Source organism: Anabrus simplex, chromosome 4 (genome assembly GCF_040414725.1).
Source record: "Anabrus simplex isolate iqAnaSimp1 chromosome 4, ASM4041472v1, whole genome shotgun sequence".
NCBI lineage: Eukaryota > Metazoa > Arthropoda > Insecta > Orthoptera > Tettigoniidae > Anabrus > Anabrus simplex.
In genome coordinates, this window is record NC_090268.1 from 305,719,266 (window position 1) to 305,734,342 (window position 15,077).

The following is a 15,077-nucleotide window of genomic DNA, read 5'->3' on the forward strand; positions in this document are numbered from 1 at the left end:
AATCTGCGGCGACCATCACCACGACTACCCCTCTCATAGTAGCGGGAGAGGTGTATCTGAGGGTACTGGGGGGGGGGGGGGGGTCCAGGCGACCTCACCTGAGTATCGGCAGCAGCGGCAGGTCTTGCCGTCAAACTTCATCGGCATATAATTAACTATGATGGCAAGAAGACTTCCAATCCAGGTCTCCAGTTTAAATAGCTAAAAATGGACTTTCCAACAAGTTTCTCACGCATAAATATTTCTACGTGTAAATCTTCTTCTTTTAATTTTTTCCTATGTCACCCCAAGGAAGGACCTTTGGGGGGGGGGGGGGGGGAGAAGGTCTGTACAGGGAGGTACACCTCAACTCCGCACATTCAAAAGAAGCGCTTTAAAAATTCTGTCTAGCAAACCAAATGTGAAACAGCTACGGCGTGAAGTTGGGACATTAATCAGAAGATGTCACCAGGGAAGTATTGAGTAATTGTGTTATTGTGAAGTTGCCTAAACTGACTGGGTTTATTTGCTTTGTGTTGGTTTACTTCAAGAAGTTTGAACTTTCCTCCATAGATGTCCTTACAAAACTCTGATCATGCACTCTGGTGCAAGATGGAAGAACCTGTGATTTAAAGAAGTTTTGTGTTTCTAGGTTTTCATAACTGAATTAATGTTAATTTATTTTGGGTTGGCAACAATTCATTATATTCCGCCAGTTTTGAATCTGGCCAATCAGGAATTTTCTGTAATGAATTTTCAACCAATCATACATTTCTTCTTGATTTTGATTCTGCCAATAAAAATTGAGAGGGTGTGTCCGAATTCGTCCACAATCCTCTCGAACCTTCCCTTAGGGTATATAAGTTGCGGCTTTTCAAGTTTTCTTGTCTCATCAATTGCCGTCTTTCTTAGTGTGTGTGCTAAGACAGGGGGCGGGGCGCCTCATTCTTCGGCAGGCAGAACAACAGCCAGGTAATGGCCACCTATATTCTATCTTTCTAGCTGTCTCCGCACAAACTTATCCGAGGGGAAGGTTCGAATTTCTAACTATGTAACCATCCTTTTCTAAAATGTAAATTTTCTGTCGGCTAATGTGAAATTTCATAAAGTCTTAACTGCAAATCGGGGATAGAGAGTGCATTACCCTCTCGAGTTCCCCTTCAACTTGGTTTGAGGTGACTATGATTTCGTAACTGTTTTTCTTTCCTGTAATGCCTTAACTTAACCTTCTTTCGAGTCACCTCAGTAGCTTGGGATTAGCTCCTGTATCAACAGGCTGAGAGCCCAGTTAGGATTTCACACTTCATTATCTAGGAGTGCAAGTGTACGCCTCCATTCAGTTTGTGTTCGGGCCTTTAATTTAACCTGTTCTTTTTTCACAAAGCCAACGGCCGTAGCCGTGTTGAAACACCGGACCCCGTGAGATCTCCGAAGTTAAGCAACATTGGGCGTGGTCAGGAGTTGGATGGGTTGCCACGCGCTGTTGGCGGGGGTAAGGGAATGGAGGAGCGGAAAGGAACAGGCCACCCTACCGCACGTAAACTCCGGCTCAGGAACACCTCTGCGGAGGTTCGGACCTGCCTTCGGGCAGAATAACCCTTACCTTACCTTTTTCACAAAGGCCCAATAGGTTGGGTAATAGATACCCCTGTGTAAAAGAAAATGTAAATTGTAAATTGTGCCTAGAGAGGCCAGCGATCGTAAAATTCGGTGTAATGTTGCCTTAAGCGGGCTGTTAAATGTGGTTAATGTTGAAGAGCATGTAAGCTCTTTTCTAAGTTTTCTGTAATAGTGAGGAGTGCCTCTGGAAGGCTAGAGATTGTAACTTTGGAGCAAAGTGATCTTGAATTTGGGAGATTTCTATCTTTGTATAAATAATTCCACTTTTGAAATTGTTAATGTTTAAACTAAGGGCACCGGGCGAGTTGGCCGTGCGCGTAGAGGCGCGCGGCTGTGAGCTTGCATCCGGGAGATAGTAGGTTCGAATCCCACTATCGGCAGCCCTGAAGATGGTTTTCCGTGGTTTCCCATTTTCACACCAGGCAAATGCTGGGGCTGTACCTTAATTAAGGCTACGGCCGCTTCCTTCCAACTCCTAGGCCTTTCCTATCCCATCGTCGCCATAAGACCTATCTGTGTCGGTGCGACGTAAAGCCCCTAGAAAAAAAAATAAACTAAGGGCTTGAATCACAAAGCTGTCAAATTCCCCATTTTGTGGTGTTACACCCTTGTAGCGAAATTGGCATTGTACCTGAGATTTTGTTATTTCTCACTCAGCGAAAAATTTGTTAAGCTTGTGACTGGTAAAGAAATATAACCTTTGTTTTGAAGTTTTAATTTAAATTTTGATATCTTAGATAGACCCATTCTGCCCAGCACCTTCTTCCACCTCTTTCTCCGATCCACTAAACCACAGTAACAATATATATGAAAAATACTACAAACACTACGAACTATTTTTCTCATCATGTTAATTTTTTAACGACACTAAATACAGAAGAAAAATTATTAATTCTAGTATTCGTGTGTCCCGCTCGGCTGTTCTGTTGTATGTTTTTAACAGTGGGCAGGGAAGACTATTGGACTTGTCTTGGCAACAATGATGATTGTAGATTTGAACTTGAGCGACTATGTTTCGCTTACCGCGCCGTTAGCAATGATTGCCGCGCGCTATTGTGTTTCTGAACTTCTGAATTATATGATGTAATTCATCATATTAATTGTCTTCCGTATATGTTTTACATCATGAGCTACCAAAGAGATGTTGTTTTACCAGCAAACAAACTTTTTTTGGTCCTCCGCGCTGGATCTTGTGAATAGTCTACTGTACAGCCGTATGTTACGAATACTATTGTGAACTTTCGTGCACGGGTCTTTCAGTTCGCATCGTACGTTAAGCTACTTTACGTACGGTAGCCATGCCGTGTTGTGTGCTGTTCGCCGGTCGTTTTAAGCCTAACTGCATGCTATGTCTAGTAGATTTCCGAGTGGACTCGGGTTTGATCACGGACATTGTGCTTATCTGCTGACGAAGCTGAGAGTAACAGACTATCGTGCGGGCTCACATTCAAATCCAACCCGACGTGCTGCTGAAGAATTCCACAGCAGAGCTGAGTAACCTACTGGACCCGGCGGCGCGCCCTAGTTCGACTCCAGGCCGATGCACATCTACAGGCAGACATAAGTACCTAGACTGGCACCAACCAATCCCTTCTTACCTAATATTGTTATGTTCATGTGATCATCGCCCGTATATTGACCCCAGTGTTCCTAATTATTGTTCTTGTGCATTCATCTTCTACGGTCATTATCTGTCAGCATGGATGAGACTAGCTGGAATAAATTAGTCACTACTCGTGGAGTAGCGACAGCCAGCCTCATGCGTCTCGCGAAATTCGTACAAGAATTTCAAACGGATTCAACTAATCAGGCCATCGTAGTTCGTTTGAACGAACTGCCTATTATTCGTGACAAATTTGAAGCTGCTCAATCTTAGCTAGAAATATTTGAGGATTTCCAACAGCATGCCGAAGACAGATATCACTTTGAACAGTAGCGGCGACTAAGGAGGGGAAGGGGGGGGGGGGGCAATCGCCCGCCACTTTGTTGAGAAAACATTACATTTTTATTCCATTTTAGCCGGCCGAAACTAGGAATTATATGTAGGAATTATTAAACAATAATGTGTGCAAATTTTTAATTATCAAAATTATTATCGAATATACGCACAAAATGTCGTTCGTCGCGACTAACCGATTTGTATAGCGCCACAGCAAATAGTGGAGAATTCGCAAATGCTATGAGGAGGGTAACGGGGTTATACTTTTTTGCCAAGGTCGTGGACACTGAGGTATGATTCACCTGCTCGCCGCTTGCATTCGTCAGTCTGGCAGTCTCTTTAATATTGTCTTTTAGCTTTTTAGAGTGTAGTCAAATACTAAATGATTTTTTAATTTTATAATCATGCCGTACTTTAATTGTAATACGTGTGTAATTTGTTTCTTTGGTGAAAATTTTATCGTATAGTATTGAATCAAAATCTCAAAAAACTATTATTGCTGCACTTAAGTTAGTAAACTATCAACCTTTACCTCTCTGTCGAAATTCGCTCGAAGAGCATCAGAAACTTACCATTTTGTAGCTTTTTTGTTCAGTTTTGATGTGTATACCACCTCCCCGCCCGTTATATCCCTCAACCCGGCTACTTTCTGTTGTCTGCATATTTTTTTACCTCTCACTTCTAATTCCCAACCGCCGCTACTGACTTTGAAACCATGTCTTTCGGCACAAAAGCAAAAATGAATAGCTTAATCGCATTAACTACTGAAGCAGCTGGCCCCAGTAGTTCTTGTTCTAGTGACAGTCTTATTTAAGTGAAACTAAGAAGGCAATTAAACTCCCTACCATAAAACTGACAACCTTCAATGGTGATGTACCGGTAACTGTATTTATATATTTTTATGATACATTCATGAGTCTTATAGTTAACAATGAACCGCTGGACATCATTCAAAGATTTAATTACCGGTACCTACTTACTGAGTTCTCTAACTGGCGAAGCGCACGTACTAATAGCAAACCTCCGAGTCACTAGTTCCAATTTCAACGTGGCTTTCGATACGATTTGCAATCGCTACAATAACCCGAGGTTAACTGCATCCGCAAATCTTAAGAACCTGTTGAACTTACCTACGATGAAATAAGTCATCAGCGTATGAGCTCCGTGCTTTACCCAATCAAGCTGTGAGTGATTTGAACGCTCTCAAGGCTTTAGAGCTAAATATACCTTTAGATGATCTGATTGTTTCACAGCTCATTCTTGAAAAAGAAAAAGGAAGTGTCAATTTGTAGACAGTACGAAACTACTTTGAGTCTCAAGACATTCCCTATACTTAGAGATACTTGCGACTTCTTGGAAACGAAATGCAAGTCCATTGAGATCGTGAGTTCTAGTTTGCATGTAAAACAAACCCTTTTGAACACCAGAATGTACGACTCATACAGTCGTAAGCAGCTTCAAACCCAGACGTCATATGTGATGACCACCGGGCGAGTTGGCCGTGCGGTTAGTTGCGCGCAGCTGTAAGCTTACATCCGGGAGATAGTTGGTTCGAACCCCACTGTCGGCAGCTCTGGAGATGGTTTCCCATTTTCACACCAGGCAAATGCTGGAGCTGTACCGTAACTAAGGCAACGGCCGCTTCCTTCCCACTCCTAGACTTTTCCTATCCCATCGTCGCCATAAGACCTATCTGTGTCGGTGCAACGTAAAGCAACTAGCAAAAAAGGGAAGGAAGCTCACGCACTTAGTAAGTGTCGTAATTTTGCACATATTTTTGTCAATGAGCGCAGAGACTTTGTAAGAAGCAACAATCTGTGCTTCAACTGTTTACGGGGAGATCACAAGGTACAGGCTTGTAAATCTAGTACCTGCCGCACTTGTGGTAAATGGTATCATACTCTAGTGCATGCAGACACTACATCTCAGCACTTTACTCAACGACAGCGTCTGTCATGCAACACCGAGAAAGCGAGTACTTCATCACAATCAGAGTCACATTAATAGCTATTGTTCACTAAATTTGGAACCAAGTAAACACATCCTTTTATCCATTGTACGCATCAGAATTAAGGATAGGATTGGAAAGAGGCAGATACGTAGAACTCTACTAGATTCAGGCTCCAATCCTGTTTTATGTCAGAGTTCTGTGCCCAGCAATTAAGATTGTATAGAGAACCTAAATCCAGGGAATAGGCGATACCATTTCAGAAACCAAGTACAGTGTTTCAGTAGATCTTCGCTCATGCATTAGTGACTTTACAACTTCAGCAAATTGTTTTGTGCTTCCTAGGATAACAGATGACTTACCTGGTCACATGATTGGTTATCCAACATGGAACATTCCCCAGCACATTGTTTTAGCTGATCCCGAGTTTTATAAGCTCTCTAAGATCTTCTAGGAGCTGAGGTCTGTCCGTAAATACAACAGCCAGGCAGTCTCACTAAAGATGCTAATCACCCCGTTCTTCAAGAAACCAAACTGGCATGGGTCTTAGCCGAAAGATACATAATTAGCGAAGGTCCTTCAGACGTCCCACGACGGCCGGTTCTGTCATGCTTTGCTAAGACAGATGTAGAAGTCCAACAGCAGCTTCGAAGATTTTGGGAGATCGAAGAGTTGCCTTAGACTCCGCGTACGAAAGAAGAGCAATGTGAAGCACACTTCGTGCAACATGCTAAGAAGGATCCTACAGGAAGATGTTTACCATTCAGAGAAGACCCATAAAAAATGGGTGACTCATTTCAAATGGCAACCAGGCGATTCTATCGTTTAGAGAGAAGATTACGCAAACAACCCCTATGAAGCGAGAATACGTGAAATTCATGAAGGAATGCGAAGAGTTAGGGCACGGGGAATTGACACTTCCTTCTGCGACTCCTGTATACTATGTACCTTATTATGCGTTTTTCAAGGAACCCAGTTCTACCACTAACGCTACCTGAAGAAATGTGCAAGGTGACGTGTAATATCGGAACGATCCCTGAGAATATTATCAACCGCTTTTCCAAGCTTACCAAACTTCAACGTGTTATAGCATACTGTCTAAGATTTGCAAGAAATTGCAGGACAACTCGTGGGTGCAGGCAACAGCTCAACAGCGCAATTCTCCACTGCATACAAATAGCCCAGTTGACATCGTACTCTAAGGAAATACATCAGTTGCAGGCCAAGAAACCTATTCAGAGCAAGAGAAAATTGAAAAAAATTAATCCGATGTTAGACAGTTCGAATATCCTGAGAGTGGGAAGATGACTCGAACAAGCCAACATACCATATGAACAAATGCATCAAACGATATTGCCAGCAAATTACCACCTTACGAAGTTAATTGTTGAACAAGAGCACAGACGTATGCTGCATGCCGGCGGACAACTTCTACTATAATCGATTAGACAGCGGTATTGGATTATTAATGGCAAAAATGTCATCCGACGAATTTTGCATTGTTGTTTGATTTGCCAAAAATTGAAGTCAAACACTGCTCAACAGCTGATGGGGCAGCTGCCACGCCCTCGTTTAAAAGCAGTTAAACCATTTTACAACTGTGGGATAGACTATGCTGGGCCGTTCTATCTAAATGGTTCCAAGAGATCACAATTAAAGCAAAGATGCTATATTGCCATATTTCTATGCCTAGCCACTAAGGCAACTCACCTCAAGGTTGTAACCGATATGTCTACTCAAACCTTCCCAGTGGCATTGAGGAGATTTGCCTCATGTCGTGGCCGATGTCAGTCCATCCACATCGACAACGGGACAAACCTCGTTGGAGCGGACCGAGAACTTCATGCAGTGATTAGGTCCTGTCAACAGCAAACGGAAGTCAGAAACTTCGCAGAACAAGAAGGAATAACATGGATCTTCATCCCTCCTGGAGCACCACACTTTGGCGGATTATGGGAGGGTGGCGAGAAGTCCTTCAAGTGCCAACTTTACCACGTCATGGGAACTATGTGTCTCACTTATGAAGAGCTGACCACCTTCACTTGCCAAATAGAAGCCTGCCTGAATTTCTGACCCCTTATTCCCTTGTCTTACAACCCTGATGACCCTGAAACCCTCACTCCAGGTCACTACCTGATTGGCACAGCTCTCACTACCATTCCCCAGCCAGATCTAGGTAATACTAAGCTTAGCCTACTGACTAGATGGGAAATACTACAGCAGCAAATGCAGAGATTCTAGCACCGCTGGTCGAACGGCTACCTGCATCACCTTCAGCAGCGATCCAAATGGACACGAGTCCAAATGTGCAACCTGGTGCACTGGTGGTGTTAAAGGAGGATAATTTGTCACCATTAATGCGGAAACTGACAGTGAAGGGTGATTTATGTGTGTTGTAAATGTTGAGTGTTGTATTAGGAACTTGTCTAGTGTAATTTGATCTGAATTATTTGTTTTGATTTCAATTTTATTATGTGTACTTTTGCAGTTGTATATTTTAAGAAATTGACATTTCTTGGCGGCCGGAATGTTCGGAGAGTGATTTACCTATATGTTTACTAGCTGATGTACCCGTGCTTCGCTACGGGATTCTCAGAAAGACTGTCTTTGTGATTATCCTAACTGAAGTTAACATAGATCTTCACAGAAACGTCAGTAGGAACATAGCGTTTAAAAGCAATGCTTTCATATAACATATTCGATCAAGTGAAAAACCGCACATTTTCTCACTTTTAACGAACAGCACTACGGCGCCGATCTAACAGTCCAAAGTTCCAGTGCTGTAATGACCAGGCCGCAGACAGCCGTGAACACTCCTCTGCCATTATTCCGTTAAATATGCACACTGATTATTCCAGTCAGTGCCTCCGAGTAGAGATTGAATAGCTCGAATGCTATGATGAACCATCGTATTACGTGCCAGTAGTATCAGAAAATGTATCAACCAGAGAAATGGCATGCTAAAGAAGAAACTTATCTAACTCCCCAGCTACTTCCCGCAAATATTTAGGCAGGCTGTTATACTCGGTACGACCGGGTGAGTTGGCCGTGTAGTTAGGGGCACGCAGCTCTGCTTGCATCCGGGAGATAGTGGATTCGAATCCCATTGTCGGCAGCCCTGAAGATCGTATTCCGTGGTTTCCCATTTTTCACACCAGACAAATGCTAGGGCTGTACCTTATTTAAGGCCCAGGTCGCTTCCTTCACGCTCCTAGCCCTTTGCTAAACCATCGTTGTCATAAGACCTATCTGTGTCAGTGCGACGTAAAGCAAATTTTAAAAAAACTCGCCACGCAGCAGTAAGTTAATCCTATCTATCGGAGATACTGTAAGTGGCAACAGAAGACACAAAGCACTTCACAACAAACAATGGTCAATATGATGTTATTGTTGATCAATTTTATGAGCTTTCAGTATTGTAGGCCTTCACATTTAGTTTTATTTCGACTCTGTGATACTAGGGCGTCTTATAAAATTATTTATAGTTTATAACGTAGACTGTAATTCCTTATTCTCCGACATTAAATACCGATTTTCATTAAATTCTGTTTACCCATTTACTCGTGACTCGGTGCTGATATGGATTTTGTAACAAAAATCCAAATTCATGAATATCTCTGCGATCATAGCCGGTAAGGTAAAAATATATGACATAAATAATTTGATATTTAATACTATATAACTTTAGTTATGCAGTATTTATCGATAGGACCACTAATAACAAATATTTGAGAATTCAATTTTAGGCCTTCTCCTAAACTACCATTTCACTCAGTATGAATAAAATTATTTATGGCTTAGATTGTAGCTATTTATTCCCGACTTTCCATACTCATTTTCGCTAAGATAGGACCACTAATAACATCAATATTTGAGATTTAAATTTTAGGCCTTCCCTAAACTACCATTTTTCGCAGCGTGAATAAAATTATTTGTGGCCTAGATTGTAGCGCCTTATTCCCCAACTTTGCATACCAATGTTCATTAAATTCCTTTCAGCCGTTTTCTCGTGATGCGTGTACAAACTGTACATACGACAGACAGACAGATATTACGGAAAATTAAAAAGTGCACTTCCTTGTTACTGTGGCGATGACCGATAAAGAAATACCATCCTTTTTAAATTCTGAGCAATTTACAGACACAACTCATAGATCTGTACAATTATTCTTATTGTATTTGTTGTGGTCATCATCATCATCTTCCTTCCAAGTATTAGGCCATGTGACCCGTTACGGTCTTGCATTTTACTTTTTGCAAGACTTGAAAGCAGTCAAATATCCTTCCGACGGGTTGCTAGCCTGTGGTGGTATTTGTATTATTGATGTGTTTTCCGTGTGTCCCGCTCGGCTGCTCTGTTGTACGCCCTTAACAGTGGCCAGGGGAGACTGATGGACTTGTCTTGGCAACAATAATGATTGTAGCTTTGAACTTGCGCGACTACGTTTCGCTTACCGCGCCGTTAGCAATGATCGCCGCGCGCTATTGGGTGATATGAATAAAAATGAGATGTAACTCGGAGACAAGTCTCGAAGGAGGATTGAGACGGAAGTCACTTGCGAGACAGAACTCGTCATGTATATGAATAAAGTTTGTTTCTATGGCGTAGGGACGTGGCGCACCCATCGCCCAGTGGGAAACCACTGCAGTCAGCCACCCGAGTACCGGCGGGAAAACCGAAGCGTGAGGTTTGGAGGAAATGCCAGCCTGAGCTGAACATCAAGCTCTTATTTCATCTTCTGGGGCTAACAACCTCAGTCGTATAATTGGACAGTCCCGAGCTGTCCCAACAAACATTCATTTTAGCTCATGGAATGGATCGCACTGTAGAATTGAGATTACCCCAGGGGGACAATCCCCCGTCAACCAAAGTTGACGCAAGCAGGCATTCGGATTCTGGGGGACCTGCCAGAATGTGCGAATGGGAAGAGTCGGAGCTCCCAAGAACCTCCAAAAGGATCAAAACGAAAAAGATTTTCAGGATGGGGACCATAAATGTACAGACAATGACAAAGACTGGTAAACTTAAACAGGTAATAGATGAGATGAGAGAAAGAAACATTGGGATACTAGCCATGCAAGAAACAAGATATAGTGATGAAGACACAGTGGAATCAGAAGGCTTCATAGTGCTGAAAGGGAAACCAGGAATCAGAGTGGGAAAAGGAAGACACACACCTACATGCTTTGGTACAGGATTCATAATAGACAAGAGGTATGAGGATGGCGTAATTGAAATGAAGAGTAGGTCTGAAAGGATTTCCACGTTATCAATTCGAGCAGGGAACAAAAAATATACTATAGTAAATGGACATGCGCCTACCAATGACAAGAACAGAAAAGACAAGAAAGCTGTAGACAGTTTCTGGGAAGAACTGGATGATACACTGAAAAGCATACCACACAGACAAGTAAAGATACTTGTAGGTGATTATAATGCACAGGTAGGGAGGGAGAAGCAACATAAGGGGATAGTAGGCGAGTACCCAGCACACAAGAGGACGAACAAAAACGGAGAAAGGTTAATTGAACTATGTCGAGAACACAGAATGAGACTTATGACAACTCACTTCAGGGCCAAACCGAATAAGAAAAAGACATGGGCAAGCCCATGCACCCACATTGGGGAATTCCAGATTGACCATGTGGCAATCAATCGGACAAACACTAAAGAGATTATGAACACAAAGGTCAGAAAGAACACAAGAATAGAATCAGATCACTATCTTACAGAAATCAAGTGCCTTTGGATTCCGCACAGGGGTAGACTGCCACAGACAAGTAGACCAACTGGAAAAATAAATATAGACAGAGACAAATTACGGCACAATCGATCCAAATACGAGGAAGGAATAGAAACTGGCAATGGATGGGATGACATGAAGCTGAATATGAGGAAACAGGCTGAAATATGGGGAAAGGAAGAAAAGAAAAAGAAACACTGGTGGTGGAATACGGACTGTGAGGAAGCGGTTGAGAATCGCAGGAAAGCCTGGAGAGACTGGAGCATTAAGAAGAACCTGGAAAAATGGGAAGTTTTCCTACGAGTAAGGAAGGAAACAGCCAGAACCATAAGATGGACCAAAAGACAGAGGATGAAGCAGGAATTGGATGAAATTGAAAACAACTTCAGGAAAAACAATAGTAGAGACTTTTTTGGGAAATTCAAAAAGAGCCTGAGTGGATATAAAGGCAGAGAACTCTTTATAAGAGATAAGAATGGGGATCTGGCAGTTAGTGCGAAGGAGAACTGTAGGATACTTGCAGAATACTTTCATGACCTGTTAAACTGTGAACCACCTGAAGAAGAGCTGGAGCTGGGGACAAACACAGAAGAGAGAGAGTCATGTCCTCCAACTAGAGATGAGGTCGCACAGGCCATAAGCGATCTAAAGAATAACAAAGCAACCGGAGAAGATGGAATATCAGCTGAGATGATTAAGTGGGGAGGTGACAAGGCAGTAGACAACATGACCAACATCATCGGCCAGATTTGGAGAACAAAGAAGTTACCAGAAGGATGGAAGAATGCGATCATAATACCAATACATAAGAAGGGGGACAAGAGGGATGCAAACAACTATAGAGGAATTTCGCTACTAGAGATTGGCTATAAGGTGTTGTCGAAAGTCCTGCTCAATAGACTGGAAGAACAGTTAGAAAGTACAATTGGAGACTACCAAGCAGGATTTAGGAAGGGAAGAGGATGCATAGAACAGATATTTATACTGAAACAACTGATAGAACATAGGGCCTTAAAGAACAAAAAAACGGTGGTAACCTTTGTAGATTTCACTAAGGCATATGACTCCATCGACAGACAAACTCTTGGAAGAATCCTGAAGAACAGAGGATTAGATGGCACTACACATGAACTCATAATGGAAATTCTATCAGACACAAAGGCAAGGGTGAGATTCAGAGGAGTACTCTCTGAAGAATTTGATATCAACACTGGTGTCAAACAAGGAGATGGATTATCACCAATGTTGTTCAACATAGCTCTGGATGAAGTCATCAGACAGTGGAGAACAATGAATGAGACAATGGGAATACCAAAGACGCATGTTGGGGACAAAAAGGACAATAGGGCCCAAGTAGATTGTCTAGCCTTTGCGGACGACATAGCTATAGTAAGTGAGACAGAAGAAGATGCAAAGACACAACTCAACAACTTAAGCAATATAGCCGGAAGGGTAGGACTGAGGATCGCCTACAACAAGACAAAGACATTGAATACCACTGAGGATTGGACAACACCGGAAGGCACCGTGCAAAAGGTGGACAAATTCAAGTACCTAGGAGAATTTATAACAGGAAGGAATAGGAGTAATGAGGGAATAACAGAGAGGATAAAGAAGATGCGATCAGCCTTCTGTATGACCAGAGATATATACAATAAAAAGAATATATCTACAGACGCAAAGATCAGACATTACAAGGCAACGGTGAGAAATGCTGTATTATATGCTGCTGAGACAATAGCACTAGGAAGAAATGGTGCGGAACAACTAGAGAAAGAAGAGAGAAAAATATTGAGGAAAATACTAGGCCCTAAGAGAGGAGGTGAGAGATGGATGAGGAGACCCAGGGAAGAACTATACCGGAACATGAGGACAATCTCAGAAGAAATCAGACTGAAAAGAGCACGGTTTGCGGGACATGTAATCAGGATGAATATGGATAGAATGACGAAAAGAGTATGGGAAACAACAGCGAGGACACGAGGAAAGACAGGAACCAAGTGGGTAGTTGAACTCCGGAAAGATTGGTCAGAATTGGGGATCAAGGTGGAAGAAAAGGAAAATTGGAAAAGCAAGTACATACCGACTAATATGCCAGAGATCAATGATAGGGATGGATACAGGAAAAGGATTGAGAGTCACCAGTGGAGTAGACAAGAGAAGAGGATACTGAATATCTCGGAAGAAGAGCGGGAGAGAAGAAGAGAAAGGATGAAGAGGTTCTGGGAGGAGAAGAAGAAAATGCAATCCGTGAAGGAGCTGTCCGTGGTCCTACAGAGGCCGTAACGCAAGAAGAAGAAGAATAAAGTTTGTTTCTCGCTAACGAGACTTGTCTCCTTCCGCTTGAGATGAGTCTCGCACACTGGCTCTGGTATCTGTCAGCTGACGAGTGAATTACTACATAAAGTGGTTTTGTTGGAACAGGTGAAAGTGTTAGATTTACAAGCGAAAAAGATTGAAAAGCGACAGTGTGTTCTCGAAATAAAACAGAAGAACTCATTTCAGTGCAAAAATAGATTTTGCAACTACAAGTGGAAAATCTTTTACATGAAAGGGAGAAAAGAGCAGAACAAACAAGTACAACCGAAATGGAACACCCACCGATATTTTTTTCATTTAGAATAGTTCTTGACCGACTTTTGTTCTTCTTCAGTTATGTTTAACTTGGGAGCCTATTCTGCAAACTAAAGGCTACCTTTCGTATTAATCAATATTCAATAATCACTAGTTCTTATTTCAATTCTTTCTAGGCTTACATAAAAGCAGTGGCTAGTAACTTGGTATACTTGAACCCCAGCTTGGGAACGACTGATTTAAGGTTTCTTTTAAGGTTTCCTTCAAGATATTGTGTAAGAAGTTACATTGTATTTATCATCACATTCAGGATCCACATACAAATGCATAATTTTCTGCGGTAATTGAAAGTCATTCAAACACTTTTTAAACACGCTTCGTACTTCATTCTTCACGAATATGAGGAGTTTATTGATCATACCTGTGCATAGCTAGGGGTGTTTCTGCATATAATGTACTTTTTCTACAATTTGTTTTACGTCGCACCGACATAGATAGGTCTTATGGCGACAATGGGATAGGTTTAGGAGTGGGATGGAAGCGACCGTGGCCTTGAGGTACAGTCCCAGCATTTGCCTGGTGTGAAAATGGGAAACCACGGAAAACGATATTCAGGGTTCCCGACAGTGGGGCTTGAACCCACTACCTCCCGGATGTAAGCTCACAGCCGCGCGCCCCTAACCACACGGCCAACTCACCCGGTATATAATATACAACCAATACCTATATACTGTTGCATAAACTGTATAAATTTCAAACTTTCAAAACATAGTTATAATACAAAATGCTATCCATATCCATTAACGAATATAACTAACAAGGGAGTTGTTTGATTTGGACCGGACAACATACATACATACATACATTATCATTATAGACTGTTATGCCTTTCAGCGTTCAGTCTGCAAGCCTCTGAGAATTTACTAAACGTCGCCACAATCCTCGATTTGCAACTAGTGTTGTGGCCTCATTTAGTTCTATACCTCTTATCTTTAAATCGTTAGAAACCGAGTCTAACCATCGTCGTCTTGGTCTCCCTCTACTTCTCTTACCCTCCATAACAGAGTCCATTATTCTCCTAGGTAACCTATCCTCCTCCATTCGTCTCACATGACCCCACCACCGAAGCCGGTTTATGCGTACAGCTTCATCCATCGAGTTCATTCCTAAATTAGCCTTTATCTCCTCATTTCGAGTACCCTCCTGCCATTGTTACCACCTGTTTGTACCAGCAATCATTCTTGCTACTTTCATGTCTGTTACTTCTAAATTA